Raw genomic sequence first — 18,781 nt, 5'->3', positions numbered from 1 at the left:
TAGCACTAGAGAGACAAGAGAACAGTGGCTAAAGAGGAGGGACAGATATTCTTAGCAGTAGAGAGACAAGAGAACAGTGGCTAAAGAGGAGGGACAGATACTCTTAGCACTAGAGAGACAAGAGAACAGTGGCTAAAGAGGAGGGACAGATATTCTTAGCAGTAGAGAGACAAGAGAACAGTGGCTAAAGAGGAGGGACAGATACTCTTAGCAGTAGAGAGACAAGAGAACAGTGGCTAAAGAGGAGGGACAGATACTCTTAGCAGTAGAGAGACAAGAGAACAGTGGCTAAAGAGGAGGGACAGATACTCTTAGCAGTAGAGAGACAAGAGAACTGTGGCTAAAGAGGAGGGACAGATACTCTTAGCAGTAGAGAGACAAGAGAACAGTGGCTAAAGAGGAGGGACAGATACTCTTAAGAGTACAGAGACAAGAGAACTGTGGCTAAAGAGGAGGGACAGATACTCTTAGCAGTAGAGAGACAAGAGAACAGTGGCTAAAGAGGAGGGACAGATACTCTTAGCAGTAGAGAGACAAGAGAACAGTGGCTAAAGAGGAGGGACAGATACTCTTAGCAGTAGAGAGACAAGAGAACTGTGGCTAAAGAGGAGGGACAGATACTCTTAGCAGTAGAGAGACAAGAGAACAGTGGCTAAAGAGGAGGGACAGATACTCTTAGCACTAGAGAGACAAGAGAACAGTGGCTAAAGAGGAGGGACAGATATTCTTAGCAGTAGAGAGACAAGAGAACAGTGGCTAAAGAGGAGGGACAGATACTCTTAGCAGTAGAGAGACAAGAGAACAGTGGCTAAAGAGGAGGGACAGATACTCTTAGCAGTAGAGAGACAAGAGAACAGTGGCTAAAGAGGAGGGACAGATACTCTTAGCAGTAGAGAGACAAGAGAACTGTGGCTAAAGAGGAGGGACAGATACTCTTAGCAGTAGAGAGACAAGAGAACAGTGGCTAAAGAGGAGGGACAAATACTCTTAAGAGTACAGAGACAAGAGAACTGTGGCTAAAGAGGAGGGACAGATACTCTTAGCAGTAGAGAGACAAGAGAACAGTGGCAAAAGAGGAGGGACAGATACTCTTAGCAGTAGAGAGACAAGAGAACAGTGGCTAAAGAGGAGGGACAGATACTCTTAGCAGTAGAGAGACAAGAGAACAGTGGCTAAAGAGGAGGGACAGATACTCTTAGCAGTAGAGAGACAAGAGAACAGTGGCTAAAGAGGAGGGACAGATACTCTTAGCAGTAGAGAGACAAGAGAACAGTGGCTAAAGAGGAGGGACAGATACTCTTAGCAGTAGAGAGACAAGAGAACAGTGGCTAAAGAGGAGGGACAGATACTCTTAGCAGTAGAGAGACAAGAGAACTGTGGCTAAAGAGGAGGGACAGATACTCTTAGCAGTAGAGAGACAAGAGAACAGTGGCTAAAGAGGAGGGACAGATACTCTTAGCAGTAGAGAGACAAGAGAACAGTGGCTAAAGAGGAGGGACAGATACTCTTAGCAGTAGAGAGACAAGAGAACAGTGGCTAAAGAGGAGGGACAGATACTCTTAGCAGTAGAGAGACAAGAGAACAGTGGCTAAAGAGGAGGGACAGATACTCTTAGCAGGAGAGACAAGAGAACAGTGGCTAAAGAGGAGGGACAGATACTCTTAGCAGTAGAGAGACCAGAGAACAGTGGCTAAAGAGGAGGGACAGATACTCTTAGCAGTAGAGAGACAAGAGAACAGTGGCTAAAGAGGAGGGACAGATACTCTTAGCAGTAGAGAGACAAGAGAACAGTGGCTAAAGAGGAGGGACAGATACTCTTAGCAGTAGAGAGACAAGAGAACAGTGGCTAAAGAGGAGGGACAGATACTCTTAGCAGTAGAGAGACAAGAGAACAGTGGCTAAAGAGGAGGGACAGATACTCTTAGCAGTAGAGAGACAGGAGAACAGTGGCTAAAGAGGAGGGACAGATACTCTTAGCAGTAGAGAGACAAGAGAACAGTGGCTAAAGAGGAGGGACAGATACTCTTAGCAGTAGAGAGACAAGAGAACAGTGGCTAAAGAGGAGGGACAGATACTCTTAGCAGTAGAGAGACAAGAGAACTGTGGCTAAAGAGGAGGGACAGATACTCTTAGCAGTAGAGAGACAAGAGAACAGTGGCTAAAGAGGAGGGACAGATACTCTTAGCTGTAGAGAGACAAGAGAACAGTGGCTAAAGAGGAGGGACAGATACTCTTAGCAGTAGAGAGACAAGAGAACAGTGGCTAAAGAGGAGGGACAGATACTCTTAGCAGGAGAGACAAGAGAACAGTGGCTAAAGAGAAACAGATACTCTTAGCAGTAGAGAGACAAGAGAACAGTGGCTAAAGAGGAGGGACAGATACTCTTAGCAGGAGAGACAAGAGAACAGTGGCTAAAGAGGGACAGATACTCTTAGCAGTAGAGAGACAAGAGAACAGTGGCTAAAGAGGAGGGACAGATACTCTTAGCAGTAGAGAGACAAGAGAACAGTGGCTAAAGAGGAGGGACAGATACTCTTAGCAGTAGAGAGACATGAGAACAGTGGCTAAAGAGGGACAGATACTCTTAGCAGTAGAGAGACAAGAGAACAGTGGCTAAAGAGGACGGACAGATACTCTTAGCAGTAGAGAGACAAGAGAACAGTGGCTAAAGAGGAGGGACAGATACTCTTAGCAGTAGAGAGACAAGAGAACTGTGGCTAAAGAGGAGGGACAGATACTCTTAGCAGTAGAGAGACAAGAGAACAGTGGCTAAAGAGGAGGGACAGATACTCTTAGCAGTAGAGAGACAAGAGAACAGTGGCTAAAGAGGAGGGACAGATACTCTTAGCAGTAGAGAGACAAGAGAACAGTGGCTAAAGAGGAGGGACAGATACTCTTAGCAGTAGAGAGACAAGAGAACAGTGGCTAAAGAGGAGGGACAGATACTCTTAGCAGTAGAGAGACAAGAGAACTGTGGCTAAAGAGGAGGGACAGATACTCTTAGCAGTAGAGAGACAAGAGAACAGTGGCTAAAGAGGAGGGACAGATACTCTTAGCACTAGAGAGACAAGAGAACAGTGGCTAAAGAGGAGGGACAAATATTCTTAGCAGTAGAGAGACAAGAGAACAGTGGCTAAAGAGTAGGGACAGATACTCTTAGCAGTAGAGAGACAAGAGAACAGTGGCTAACGAGGAGGGACAGATACTCTTAGCAGTAGAGAGACAAGAGAACAGTGGCTAAAGAGGAGGGACAGATACTCTTAGCAGTAGAGAGACAAGAGAACAGTGGCTAAAGAGGAGGGACAGATACTCTTAGCAGTAGAGAGACAAGAGAAGAGTGGCAAAGAGGAGGGACAGATACTCTTAGCAGTACAGAGACAAGAGAACAGTGGCTAAAGAGGAGGGACAGATACTCTTAGCAGTACAGAGACAAGAGAACTGTGGCTAAAGAGGAGGGACAGATACTCTTAGCAGTAGAGAGACAAGAGAACAGTGGCTAAAGAGGAGGGACAGATACTCTTAGCAGTAGAGAGACAAGAGAACAGTGGCTAAAGAGGAGGGTCAGATACTCTTAGCAGTAGAGAGACAAGAGAACAGTGGCTAAAGAGGAGGGACAGATACTCTTAGCAGTAGAGAGACAAGAGAACAGTGGCTAAAGAGGAGGGACAGATACTCTTAGCAGTAGAGAGACAAGAGAACAGTGGCTAAAGAGGAGGGACAGATACTCTTAGCAGTAGAGAGACAAGAGAACTGTGGCTAAAGAGGAGGGACAGATACTCTTAGCAGTAGAGAGACAAGAGAACAGTGGCTAAAGAGGAGGGACAGATACTCTTAGCAGTAGAGAGACAAGAGAACAGTGGCTAAAGAGGAGGGACAGATACTCTTAGCAGTAGAGAGACAAGAGAACAGTGGCTAAAGAGGAGGGACAGATACTCTTAGCAGTAGAGAGACCAGAGAACAGTGGCTAAAGAGGAGGGACAGATACTCTTAGCAGTAGAGAGACAAGATAACAGTGGCTAAAGAGGAGGGACAGATACTCTTAGCTGTAGAGAGACAAGAGAACAGTGGCTAAAGAGGAGGGACAGATACTCTTAGCAGTAGAGAGACAAGAGAACAGTGGCTAAAGAGGAGGGACAGATACTCTTAGCAGTAGAGAGACAAGAGAACTGTGGCTAAAGAGGAGGGACAGATACTCTTAGCAGTAGAGAGACAAGAGAACAGTGGCTAAAGAGGAGGGACAGATACTCTTAGCAGTAGAGAGACCAGAGAACAGTGGCTAAAGAGGAGGGACAGATACTCTTAGCAGTAGAGAGACAAGAGAACAGTGGCTAAAGAGGAGGGACAGATACTCTTAGCAGTAGAGAGACAAGAGAAGAGTGGCTAAAGAGGAGGGACAGATACTCTTAGCAGTACAGAGACAAGAGAACAGTGGCTAAAGAGGAGGGACAGATACTCTTAGCAGTACAGAGACAAGAGAACTGTGGCTAAAGAGGAGGGACAGATACTCTTAGCAGTAGAGAGACAAGAGAACAGTGGCTAAAGAGGAGGGACAGATACTCTTAGCAGTAGAGAGACAAGAGAACAGTGGCTAAAGAGGAGGGTCAGATACTCTTAGCAGTAGAGAGACAAGAGAACAGTGGCTAAAGAGGAGGGACAGATACTCTTAGCAGTAGAGAGACAAGAGAACAGTGGCTAAAGAGGAGGGACAGATACTCTTAGCAGTAGAGAGACAAGAGAACAGTGGCTAAAGAGGAGGGACAGATACTCTTAGCAGTAGAGAGACAAGAGAACTGTGGCTAAAGAGGAGGGACAGATACTCTTAGCAGTAGAGAGACAAGAGAACAGTGGCTAAAGAGGAGGGACAGATACTCTTAGCAGTAGAGAGACAAGAGAACAGTGGCTAAAGAGGAGGGACAGATACTCTTAGCAGTAGAGAGACAAGAGAACAGTGGCTAAAGAGGAGGGACAGATACTCTTAGCAGTAGAGAGACCAGAGAACAGTGGCTAAAGAGGAGGGACAGATACTCTTAGCAGTAGAGAGACAAGATAACAGTGGCTAAAGAGGAGGGACAGATACTCTTAGCTGTAGAGAGACAAGAGAACAGTGGCTAAAGAGGAGGGACAGATACTCTTAGCAGTAGAGAGACAAGAGAACAGTGGCTAAAGAGGAGGGACAGATACTCTTAGCAGTAGAGAGACAAGAGAACTGTGGCTAAAGAGGAGGGACAGATACTCTTAGCAGTAGAGAGACAAGAGAACAGTGGCTAAAGAGGAGGGACAGATACTCTTAGCAGTAGAGAGACCAGAGAACAGTGGCTAAAGAGGAGGGACAGATACTCTTAGCAGTAGAGAGACAAGAGAACAGTGGCTAAAGAGGAGGGACAGATACTCTTAGCAGTAGAGAGACCAGAGAACAGTGGCTAAAGAGGAGGGACAGATACTCTTAGCAGTAGAGAGACAAGAGAACAGTGGCTAAAGAGGAGGGACAGATACTCTTAGCAGTAGAGAGACAGGAGAACAGTGGCTAAAGAGGAGGGACAGATACTCTTAGCAGTAGAGAGACAAGAGAACTGTGGCTAAAGAGGAGGGACAGATACTCTTAGCAGTAGAGAGACAAGAGAACAGTGGCTAAAGAGGAGGGACAGATACTCTTAGCACTAGAGAGTCAAGAGAACAGTGGCTAAAGAGGAGGGACAGATATTCTTAGCAGTAGAGAGACAAGAGAACAGTGGCTAAAGAGGAGGGACAGATACTCTTAGCAGTAGAGAGACAAGAGAACTGTGGCTAAAGAGGAGGGACAGATACTCTTAGCAGTAGAGAGACAAGAGAACAGTGGCTAAAGAGGAGGGACAGATACTCTTAGCAGTAGAGAGACAAGAGAACAGTGGCTAAAGAGGAGGGACAGATACTCTTAGCAGTAGAGAGACAAGAGAACAGTGGCTAAAGAGGAGGGACAGATACTCTTAGCAGTAGAGAGACAAGAGAACTGTGGCTAAAGAGGAGGGACAGATACTCTTAGCAGTAGAGAGACAAGAGAACAGTGGCTAAAGAGGAGGGACAGATACTCTTAGCACTAGAGAGACAAGAGAACAGTGGCTAAAGAGGAGGGACAGATATTCTTAGCAGTAGAGAGACAAGAGAACAGTGGCTAAAGAGTAGGGACAGATACTCTTAGCAGTAGAGAGACAAGAGAACAGTGGCTAACGAGGAGGGACAGACACTCTTAGCAGTAGAGAGACAAGAGAACAGTGGCTAAAGAGGAGGGACAGATACTCTTAGCAGTAGAGAGACAAGAGAACAGTGGCTAAAGAGGAGGGACAGATACTCTTAGCAGTAGAGAGACAAGAGAAGAGTGGCTAAAGAGGAGGGACAGATACTCTTAGCAGTACAGAGACAAGAGAACAGTGGCTAAAGAGGAGGGACAGATACTCTTAGCAGTACAGAGACAAGAGAACTGTGGCTAAAGAGGAGGGACAGATACTCTTAGCAGTAGAGAGACAAGAGAACAGTGGCTAAAGAGGAGGGACAGATACTCTTAGCAGTAGAGAGACAAGAGAACAGTGGCTAAAGAGGAGGGACAGATACTCTTAGCAGTAGAGAGACAAGAGAACAGTGGCTAAAGAGGAGGGACAGATACTCTTAGCAGTAGAGAGACAAGAGAACAGTGGCTAAAGAGGAGGGACAGATACTCTTAGCAGTAGAGAGACAAGAGAACAGTGGCTAAAGAGGAGGGACAGATACTCTTAGCAGTAGAGAGACAAGAGAACTGTGGCTAAAGAGGAGGGACAGATACTCTTAGCAGTAGAGAGACAAGAGAACAGTGGCTAAAGAGGAGGGACAGATACTCTTAGCAGTAGAGAGACAAGAGAACAGTGGCTAAAGAGGAGGGACAGATACTCTTAGCAGTAGAGAGACAAGAGAACAGTGGCTAAAGAGGAGGGACAGATACTCTTAGCAGTAGAGAGACCAGAGAACAGTGGCTAAAGAGGAGGGACAGATACTCTTAGCAGTAGAGAGACAAGATAACAGTGGCTAAAGAGGAGGGACAGATACTCTTAGCTGTAGAGAGACAAGAGAACAGTGGCTAAAGAGGAGGGACAGATACTCTTAGCAGTAGAGAGACAAGAGAACAGTGGCTAAAGAGGAGGGACAGATACTCTTAGCAGTAGAGAGACAAGAGAACTGTGGCTAAAGAGGAGGGACAGATACTCTTAGCAGTAGAGAGACAAGAGAACAGTGGCTAAAGAGGAGGGACAGATACTCTTAGCAGTAGAGAGACCAGAGAACAGTTGCTAAAGAGGAGGGACAGATACTCTTAGCAGTAGAGAGACAAGAGAACAGTGGCTAAAGAGGAGGGACAGATACTCTTAGCAGTAGAGAGACCAGAGAACAGTGGCTAAAGAGGAGGGACAGATGCTCTTAGCAGTAGAGAGACAAGAGAACAGTGGCTAAAGAGGAGGGACAGATACTCTTAGCAGTAGAGAGACAGGAGAACAGTGGCTAAAGAGGAGGGACAGATACTCTTAGCAGTAGAGAGACAAGAGAACTGTGGCTAAAGAGGAGGGACAGATACTCTTAGCAGTAGAGAGACAAGAGAACAGTGGCTAAAGAGGAGGGACAGATACTCTTAGCACTAGAGAGACAAGAGAACAGTGGCTAAAGAGGAGGGACAGATATTCTTAGCAGTAGAGAGACAAGAGAACAGTGGCTAAAGAGGAGGGACAGATACTCTTAGCAGTAGAGAGACAAGAGAACTGTGGCTAAAGAGGAGGGACAGATACTCTTAGCAGTAGAGAGACAAGAGAACAGTGGCTAAAGAGGAGGGACAGATACTCTTAGCAGTAGAGAGACAAGAGAACAGTGGCTAAAGAGGAGGGACAGATACTCTTAGCAGTAGAGAGACAAGAGAACAGTGGCTAAAGAGGAGGGACAGATACTCTTAGCAGTAGAGAGACCAGAGAACAGTGGCTAAAGAGGAGGGACAGATACTCTTAGCAGTAGAGAGACAAGAGAACAGTGGCTAAAGAGGAGGGACAGATATTCTTAGCAGTAGAGAGACAAGAGAACAGTGGCTAAAGAGGAGGGACAGATACTCTTAGCAGTAGAGAGACAAGAGAACTGTGGCTAAAGAGGAGGGACAGATACTCTTAGCAGTAGAGAGACAAGAGAACAGTGGCTAAAGAGGAGGGACAGATACTCTTAGCAGTAGAGAGACAAGAGAACAGTGGCTAAAGAGGAGGGACAGATACTCTTAGCAGTAGAGAGACAAGAGAACAGTGGCTAAAGAGGAGGGACAGATACTCTTAGCAGTAGAGAGACAAGAGAACAGTGGCTAAAGAGGAGGGACAGATACTCTTAGCAGTAGAGAGACAAGAGAACTGTGGCTAAAGAGGAGGGACAGATACTCTTAGCAGTAGAGAGACAAGAGAACAGTGGCTAAAGAGGAGGGACAGATACTCTTAGCAGTAGAGAGACAAGAGAACAGTGGCTAAAGAGGAGGGACAGATACTCTTAGCAGTAGAGAGACAAGAGAACAGTGGCTAAAGAGGAGGGACAGATACTCTTAGCAGTAGAGAGACAAGAGAACAGTGGCTAAAGAGGAGGGACAGATACTCTTAGCAGTAGAGAGACAAGAGAACAGTGGCTAAAGAGGAGGGACAGATACTCTTAGCAGTAGAGAGACCAGAGAACAGTGGCTAAAGAGGAGGGACAGATACTCTTAGCAGTAGAGAGACAAGAGAACAGTGGCTAAAGAGGAGGGACAGATACTCTTAGCAGTAGAGAGACAAGAGAACAGTGGCTAAAGAGGAGGGACAGATACTCTTAGCAGTAGAGAGACAAGAGAACAGTGGCTAAAGAGGAGGGACAGATACTCTTAGCTGTAGAGAGACAAGAGAACAGTGGCTAAATAGGAGGGACAGATACTCTTAGCAGTAGAGAGACAAGAGAACAGTGGCTAAAGAGGAGGGACAGATATTCTTAGCAGTAGAGAGACAAGAGAACAGTGGCTAAAGAGGAGGGACAGATACTCTTAGCAGTAGAGAGACAAGAGAACAGTGGCTAAAGAGGAGGGACAGATACTCTTAGCAGTAGAGAGACAAGAGAACAGTGGCTAAAGAGGAGGGACAGATACTCTTAGCAGTAGAGAGACAAGAGAACAGTGGCTAAAGAGGAGGGACAGATACTCTTAGCTGTAGAGAGACAAGAGAACAGTGGCTAAATAGGAGGGACAGATACTCTTAGCAGTAGAGAGACAAGAGAACAGTGGCTAAAGAGGAGGGACAGATATTCTTAGCAGTAGAGAGACAAGAGAACAGTGGCTAAAGAGGAGGGACAGATACTCTTAGCAGTAGAGAGACAAGAGAACAGTGGCTAAAGAGGAGGGACAGATACTCTTAGCAGTAGAGAGACAAGAGAAGAGTGGCTAAAGAGGAGGGACAGATACTCTTAGCAGTACAGAGACAAGAGAACAGTGGCTAAAGAGGAGGGACAGATACTCTTAGCAGTACAGAGACAAGAGAACTGTGGCTAAAGAGGAGGGACAGATACTCTTAGCAGTAGAGAGACAAGAGAACAGTGGCTAAAGAGGAGGGACAGATATTCTTAGCAGTAGAGAGACAAGAGAACAGTGGCTAAAGAGGAGGGACAGATACTCTTAGCAGTAGAGAGACAAGAGAACAGTGGCTAAAGAGGAGGGACAGATACTCTTAGCAGTAGAGAGACAAGAGAACAGTGGCTAAAGAGGAGGGACAGATACTCTTAGCAGTAGAGAGACAAGAGAACAGTGGCTAAAGAGGAGGGACAGATACTCTTAGCAGTAGAGAGACAAGAGAACTGTGGCTAAAGAGGAGGGACAGATACTCTTAGCAGTAGAGAGACAAGAGAACAGTGGCTAAAGAGGAGGGACAGATACTCTTAGCAGTAGAGAGACAAGAGAACAGTGGCTAAAGAGGAGGGACAGATACTCTTAGCAGTAGAGAGACAAGAGAACAGTGGCTAAAGAGGAGGGACAGATACTCTTAGCAGTAGAGAGACCAGAGAACAGTGGCTAAAGAGGAGGGACAGATACTCTTAGCAGTAGAGAGACAAGATAACAGTGGCTAAAGAGGAGGGACAGATACTCTTAGCTGTAGAGAGACAAGAGAACAGTGGCTAAAGAGGAGGGACAGATACTCTTAGCAGTAGAGAGACAAGAGAACAGTGGCTAAAGAGGAGGGACAGATATTCTTAGCAGTAGAGAGACAAGAGAACAGTGGCTAAAGAGGAGGGACAGATACTCTTAGCAGTAGAGAGACAAGAGAACAGTGGCTAAAGAGGAGGGACAGATACTCTTAGCAGTAGAGAGACAAGAGAAGAGTGGCTAAAGAGGAGGGACAGATACTCTTAGCAGTACAGAGACAAGAGAACAGTGGCTAAAGAGGAGGGACAGATACTCTTAGCAGTACAGAGACAAGAGAACTGTGGCTAAAGAGGAGGGACAGATACTCTTAGCAGTAGAGAGACAAGAGAACAGTGGCTAAAGAGGAGGGACAGATATTCTTAGCAGTAGAGAGACAAGAGAACAGTGGCTAAAGAGGAGGGACAGATACTCTTAGCAGTAGAGAGACAAGAGAACAGTGGCTAAAGAGGAGGGACAGATACTCTTAGCAGTAGAGAGACAAGAGAACAGTGGCTAAAGAGGAGGGACAGATACTCTTAGCAGTAGAGAGACAAGAGAACAGTGGCTAAAGAGGAGGGACAGATACTCTTAGCAGTAGAGAGACAAGAGAACTGTGGCTAAAGAGGAGGGACAGATACTCTTAGCAGTAGAGAGACAAGAGAACAGTGGCTAAAGAGGAGGGACAGATACTCTTAGCTGTAGAGAGACAAGAGAACAGTGGCTAAAGAGGAGGGACAGATACTCTTAGCAGTAGAGAGACAAGAGAACAGTGGCTAAAGAGGAGGGACAGATACTCTTAGCAGTAGAGAGACATGAGAACAGTGGCTAAAGAGGAGGGACAGATACTCTTAGCAGTAGAGAGACAAGAGAACAGTGGCTAAAGAGGAGGGACAGATATTCTTAGCAGTAGAGAGACAAGAGAACAGTGGCTAAAGAGGAGGGACAGATACTCTTAGCAGTAGAGAGACAAGAGAACAGTGGCTAAAGAGGAGGGACAGATACTCTTAGCAGTAGAGAGACAAGAGAACAGTGGCTAAAGAGGAGGGACAGATACTCTTAGCAGTAGAGAGACAAGAGAACAGTGGCTAAAGAGGAGGGACAGATACTCTTAGCAGTAGAGAGACAAGAGAACAGTGGCTAAAGAGGAGGGACAGATACTCTTAGCAGTAGAGAGACAAGAGAACAGTGGCTAAAGAGGAGGGACAGATACTCTTAGCAGTAGAGAGACAAGAGAACTGTGGCTAAAGAGGAGGGACAGATACTCTTAGCAGTAGAGAGACAAGAGAACAGTGGCTAAAGAGGAGGGACAGATACTCTTAGCAGTAGAGAGACCAGAGAACAGTGGCTAAAGAGGAGGGACAGATACTCTTAGCAGTAGAGTGACAAGATAACAGTGGCTAAAGAGGAGGGACAGATACTCTTAGCTGTAGAGAGACAAGAGAACAGTGGCTAAAGAGGAGGGACAGATACTCTTAGCAGTAGAGAGACAAGAGAACAGTGGCTAAAGAGGAGGGACAGATATTCTTAGCAGTAGAGAGACAAGAGAACAGTGGCTAAAGAGGAGGGACAGATACTCTTAGCAGTAGAGAGACAAGAGAACAGTGGCTAAAGAGGAGGGAGGGGGAGTTACACTGGGGACTCTCTGTCTCTCAATGATGTACAATTACTCATTTTGTATACACAACTATTACACAAAAACAGAGCTCACTTGCACCCCTATGAAATGTCTCTTACAAAACAGTCAGACTGTCTGACACTACAGTACATGAGGTGCTTCTGAGAAAAAGAATGAGTAAGATTTCTGGTCACACCCATGTAGATAGGCAGCAGGGAGCTGGCATTTGAATTGTGAAGCTGAAGGCTACTTTGGAAATCACCCAAATGTATTTACATAATCTCAGAGCATTCCCAGGTTACAGTTTGATCCATACCTTCATCATGTCCACTGTTAGGGGCTGATGAGTCTGAAGGGAACATAGACTGGTATTAGGATACTAAACCACATGGTTTAAGTCTGAAAGCTGTTGTTGAGAGACTATGGGAGTGTTTGGTATTAGATGAGAAACGTATGGAGGGTGTTGGGGAGAAAGAGAATTGCTTGGCCAGATGTTTGGATCATGGAAACAAGGCTGAATTCCTTTCAATGTGAAGTGTCATCTTCCTTTTATCTCTGATATGACTTGAATAAAAGTTTCAAGTTAAAAGTTTCAATGTCACATGCACAAGAACAGTGAAATGCCTTTATTGGAAGCTCTTACCCCAACAATGCAGTAATCAATAATAATGTAATACTAAAAATAACAAGGTAGAACAAAAACACCAAGAAATTTAAAAAAAAGAACACGAAAAAGTAAGTAACCATACAGGGTCAGTTCCAGTACCATATCTGAAATAATCTGTCTGTAAACAATTGTTGGAAAAATGACTTGTGTCATGCACAAAGTTGATGTCCTAACCGACTTGCCAAAACTTTAGTTTGTTAACAAGAAATTTGTGGAGTGGTTTTAATGACTCCAACCTAAGTGTAGGTAAACCTCCGACTCCAACTGTAAGTATCAAAAGTAAAAGTATAAATAATTTTAAATTCCTTATATAAAGCAAACCAGACGACATCATTTTCCTTGTTGTTTATTCAAGGATAGCCAGGGGCTCTAACACCAAGACATCATTACAAAGGGAGCATGTGTTGAGTGAGTCCACCAGATCAGAGGCAGTAGGGATGACCAGGGATGTTCTCTTGATAAGTGTGTGAATTAGACCATTTTCTTGTCCTGCCAAGCATTCAAAATGTAACGAGTACTTTTGGGTGTCAGGGAAAATATATGGAGTAAAAAGTATATAATTTTCTTTAGGAATGTAGTGAAGTAAAAGTCGGCAAAAATATAAATACTAAAGTACAGATACACTAAAAACGAATTAAGTAGTATTTTTACTTAAGTAGTTTACACCACTGGTTAGGAGTTAGGTTGAAGAGTTAGGGTTAGCTAACATGCAAAGTAGTTAAAAAGTAGCAAGTATTTGCAAAGTTTCTAATTAGCTAAAGTTGTTCATGACAAGATTCGAACATGCAACCTTTGGGTTGCTAGACATTTGCATTATATGCCCGGCCCCTCTGATCTGGGTCAGGTCCCGATTGGTGGCCTCATGGCCTCTGGCCTGTGTGAAATACCAACCAGACCCGAAATTTGACATTTGTTTAGTTCCTAAACTAGAGGTCTTCTGGGAGCCGGAAATTAGACAGATCCAAAATGGACACGCTAACTTCCCACCCCAACTAACAGAATCTGCCCATTTTTGAAAATCAATACCCTACCCAAATTGGATCCGAGGTGGACCAGATTCGACCCGAAACATGTACAAGATGAGAGAGAGCCGGGTCCAAGTAGGGTTGGGTGTATATCTAACCCAAAATGATCTAAAAGATTAAAAGTGCAGCTTTATTGCTGTGTATGCCAGAAAAAAATGTATTTGACTTGATGTTTGAAGTTTTCTATCACTATAGGTGAATGTGTATTCTGAAATGTTTTCCTTTTTTTTGAGGATGATGATTGTAGAAAAGGCTCAAATTTTTCTTAAACTTTAGTTAAATGTACCTTTACTTGCACCTTTTTGTTAACTGTCCCTTTAATTGCAGGTGCCTCTGAGCCACAAATATGTGTAGAGATCGATTCGTATCAGTCCTCAAATGGCGCCGCTGACGTTATACAGCATTTTGGGCACTAGAGCTCTCAATACATCTCTACGCTCTGAGCGGCACACCTGCAACCAATTTTGTCTTTTAGTTCTGTGCCATACAATCCAAGCAGTTTTAAAGAACCTCTCTACCTTTATCTGTGCGTCCAATACTCGAATGTAAGTAATCCGAAATATTGTTTACAGTTGACTTCCTTTTTCATGCATGTATAGACTCTCATTTTACGATGCGCTGTAGGATGTTGAGTTACATCTTGATACGATTGAAAGGATCTTATTTATATATTTGTAAATGCTTTGGAGAGAATTCTAATTATAGTTCGAATACTTTAATATTGTTACTATATGTATGAGAAGGAATATTATGTTGGAAAATGTGCTGAAGCTAACGTTTTTATTTTTAGCACATAAGTCAATGGAATTAAATGGGCGATTTCAAAGGGCGAAAATAAATGGGAGCTCAAACTCTCTTAAACGCAACAAGTCTTTCTCCCTATACGTGTCCTCCAACCGGGACAGCTGCACGCGTATCAGCTCCTACCTCACCCAGGGCATTCAGAATAAGCAACCTGCCATAACCAGGTTATGTGATGATCACAGCAGTGCATAATAATGTGTCGGTAACTCTGCGTTAATTATTTAACTTATTTTTCAACGAAAGCCACGGGACAGAACGAGCGTATGACGAGTGAGTCACTCTGCTTTATGATGACAAATATCATACATGGCTCGAGTCATTCAACATTTGTCTTTCATAAACTCTCTTATTTAAAAACGAACATAACAATATTCTGCAGCAAATATAGGACGAATGAAAGTGAAATTAAAATGAGCAATATCAATATTTTCATCCTTCTCTCCTGCAACAAGTACACTACATGAACAAAAGTATGTGGACACCTGCTCCTTGAACATCTAATTCTAAACGCATTGATATGGAGTTGGTCCCCCCCCCTTTGCTGCTATAACATCCTCCACTCTTCTGGGAAGGCTTTCCGTTTGGCGGTTAGGTCTGGTTCACAGTCATCGGTTAGGCCTGGTTCAGTCAGCGTTCAAATTCATCCCAAAGGTGTTCGATGGGGTAAATGCCAGGATCTGTGCAGGCCAGTCAAGTTCTTCCACGCTGAACTCGACAAACCATTTCTGTATGGACCTGGCTTTGTGCACAGGGTCATTGTCACGCTGAAACAGGAAAGGGCCTTCCCCAAACTGTTGCCACAAAGTTGGAAGCACAAAATTGTCTAGAATGTATGCTGTAGGGATAAGATTTCTCTTCACTAGAACTAAGAGGCCTGGCTCAAACCATGAAAAACAGCCCCAGACCATTATTCCTCTTCCACCGAACTTTACATTTGGCACTATTCATTTGGGCAGATAGTGTTCTCCTGGCATCCGCCGAACCCAGATTACTCCGGATTGTCAGATGGTGACGTGTGATTCAACACTCTAGAGAACACGTTTCCAGAGTCCAATGGTGGCAAGCTTTACTCCACTCCAGCTGAAAGTTTGGCATTGCACATGGTGATCTTAGGCATTGCACATGGTGATCTTAGGCATTGCACATGGTGATCTTAGGCATTGCACATGGTGATCTTAGGCATTGCACATGGTGATCTTAGGCATTGCACATGGTGATCTTAGGCATTGCACATGGTGATCTTAGGCATTGCACATGGTGATCTTAGGCATTGCACATGGTGATCTTAGGCATTGCACATGGTGATCTTAGGCTTGTGTGCGTCTGCTCAGCCATGGAAACTAATTTCATGAAAATCCCAACAAACAGTACTTGTGCTGTTGTTGCTTCCAGTGGCAGTTTGGAACTCGGTGGTGAGTGTTGCAATTGAGGACAGCCAATTTGAAATGTATTATTTTAATATTTTTTACGCTCTTCAGCACTCGGCAGAACCTTTCTGTGCGCTTGTGCAGCCTACCACTTCGCGGTTGAGCTGTTGTTGCTCCTAGACTTTCCACTTCGCAATAACAGTACTTAGTTGACCGGGGCAGCAGGGCTGAAATTTAACTAACTGACTTGTTGGAAAGTTGCCATCCTATGACAGTGCTGCGTTGAAAGTCACTAAACTCTTCAGTACGGGTCAATGTTTGTCTATGGAGATTGCATTGCGGTGTGTGCGATTCTATACATCTGTCAGCAACTGGTGTGGCTGAAGTAGTCAAATACACTAAATGGCCTTCAAATTAGTGGATCTCCCTGGCATATTACAACATTTATGCAGCAGCATACAAGACATATTTTTGGACTCACCGTTGTGCTGTGGTCACTTGAACAGGAAGGTGGTGCTGCAGCCCTTGTGGGACAACAGTCATCAAAGTCTGGCATTCTCTAGATGAAGTCATGCTGGATTGATAACATGGCCAATGTATTCAACTTCTGGCCCATGGAGTTGCGTGTGAATGTTTATCCTTTTAAGCTTAGGAAAAGAGACCCTTCGGACAGATGTTTAAACCCAGACTTTAACCATACATCCTCTCCACCAATGACAGGCAGGGAAGCAACACGGTCATTTAGACACTGATTCGTTCCTAACCACTCACGGTTGAATTTCCCACTTCTGAATATCTTTGGCCGATGAACACCAATACATTGTATCTTTAATTTGTCTTCTTATGAAAAGGATTTGCCAGTAGATTGTCAAAATGATTCATGATGACGGCTTATCCAGCTTGCTAGCCTGTTACCTAACATTTTGAAAGTATGATGGTGACATGATTTGTCATATCAAAGCTAGAAATGTGATTTGTCAATTTTTATCTGTGGCCAATGGACAGGCACTTCTATGGCAGCACCCAAGGGGACTTCATCTGCCTAGCTTTCCCTGTAGATTATGTGATGAGTGACAACATTGAGCCAATAAAGTTATATTATGTGATTAGTTAGGCTAGTTAGCCTCCCTCACATAATTCAAGAAGATTGAAATGTATATTCCCGTGAAACTAATTGAGATCAAATGGTTGGCATGCATGCTGCATGGATGTTTGACCTGTAAAACGTGAAGAATTGTCATTCACGATTGACAGTGATGGCCAAATAAAAAATCTAACTATAACACTGGTTATAATACATGTAAAGCAATTGCCATGTGTGGTCAACTGAACTCCAGCACCATTTTGATTGAGACAGTATCATTGTGTTGCTTTGAGACAAGCATGGGAACTCATCTTGACAGATCAATCAGTCAGATTTCTGTTGTCACTGAATCTCCGTTTCGATATTTGGTTACAATTAGGCTGGGAAATGTCAGCTAATTTGATCAAGAGCATTCACCTCATTAATCTCGAATTTGAAAACAATGCAGATATTCTACACACACGCATTATGGCCTACCTGATGAGCTTCCCTGATTTCCTGAACTTTACAATACTTTTCTGATTCATTTCAGTCTCTTGGCCTACTGACGCGAATACATATTTGTACACTTTCCCCATAGGCTATTCAAGTCATTTGACTTATTCTTTATTGTTTAAAAAGGCCTACATTGTTTAAAAAAAATTTAAACATTTTTATTTCACCTTTATTTAACCAGGTAGGCCAGTTGAGAACAAGTTCTCATTTACATCTGTGACCTGGCCAAGATAAAGCAAAGCAGTGCGACACAAACGAGTTACACATGGAAGAAACAAAAGTACAGTCCAGAACACAATAGAAAAGCTGTACACAGTGTGTGCAAAAGAAGTAAGGACTAGCAATAAATAGGCCTTAGTGGCGAAGAAATTACAATTTAGCAATTAACACTGGAATGATAGATGTGCAGATGAGGATGTGCAAGTATAAATACTGGTGTGAAAGAGCAACAACAAATATGGGGATGGGGTAGTTAGTTGGTTGTATGGGCTATTTACAGGTTTTAAAATATTGCTGTAGCTTGTGTTGTCAGTCTGCAGTCAAAAATCCATCAATTGGGTAGTCAGCACAGCAAATATAAAACAGCTGGTGTTTAACTTGTGGCTGTCAATGAACAGCAGGCAGCAGCTTGAAGATCTGTTAAAATAAAATTGCAGGAAGAATCTTTTTTTAAATAGGTGAGTACAACTAGAAAGGTGGACTATAACTTCCCCCTCATATTGTAGGCCTAAAATCTGTGTATCCACTCTTCATTGGACTACGGTATTGGTTGCATTTAACCTGTTTGGGGTAGGGGGCAGCATTTTCCCTTTTGGATAAATAGCGTGCCCAAACTGAACTGCCTCCTACTCTGTCCCAGATCCTAATATATGCATACTATTATTAGTATTGGATAGAAAACACTGACGTTTCTAAAACTGTTTGAATCATGTCTGTGAGTATAACAGAACTTATTTAGCAGGCGAAACCCAGATGACAAACCATTCAGATTATTATTTTTAAGTCTGTCTTTTCAATAGGTTTTCATGGGGAATTCAGAATTCTAATCAACTTTCCTGCAGTTCCTACCACTTCTATTGGATGTCACCAGTTTGTAGAAAGTTACCATAGCTCAGAACGAACATCACTTCACGTGTACCTTTTGATAGAGGCGCGTAACCAGAAAAGTAGCATCAGTTTGTTTTGCTCCTGTATTGAACACAGATCATCCCGTCTTCAATTTGATCAATTTATATACGTTTAGAAATACCTAAAGTTGTATTACAAAAGAGGTTTGAAATGTTTTGGCAAAGTTTACAGGTAACTTTTGAGATATTTTGTAGCAACGTTGCGTAAGTTGGAAGCTGTGTTTTTCTGGATCAAACGCTCCAAATAGATTGACATTTTGGATATATATCGACGGAATTAATCGAACAAAAGGACCATTTGGGATGTTTATGGGACATATAGGAGTGCTAACAAAAGAAGCTCGTCAAAGGCATGATTCATATTTTTATTTCTGCGTTGTGTCGCGCCTGCAGAGTTGAAATATGCTACTCTCATTGTTTACTGTTGTGCTATCATCA

Source organism: Oncorhynchus masou, chromosome 29 (assembly GCF_036934945.1).
Source record: "Oncorhynchus masou masou isolate Uvic2021 chromosome 29, UVic_Omas_1.1, whole genome shotgun sequence".
NCBI classification, from domain to species: domain Eukaryota; kingdom Metazoa; phylum Chordata; class Actinopteri; order Salmoniformes; family Salmonidae; genus Oncorhynchus; species Oncorhynchus masou.
Note: the sequence above shows the minus strand (reverse complement) of the source record.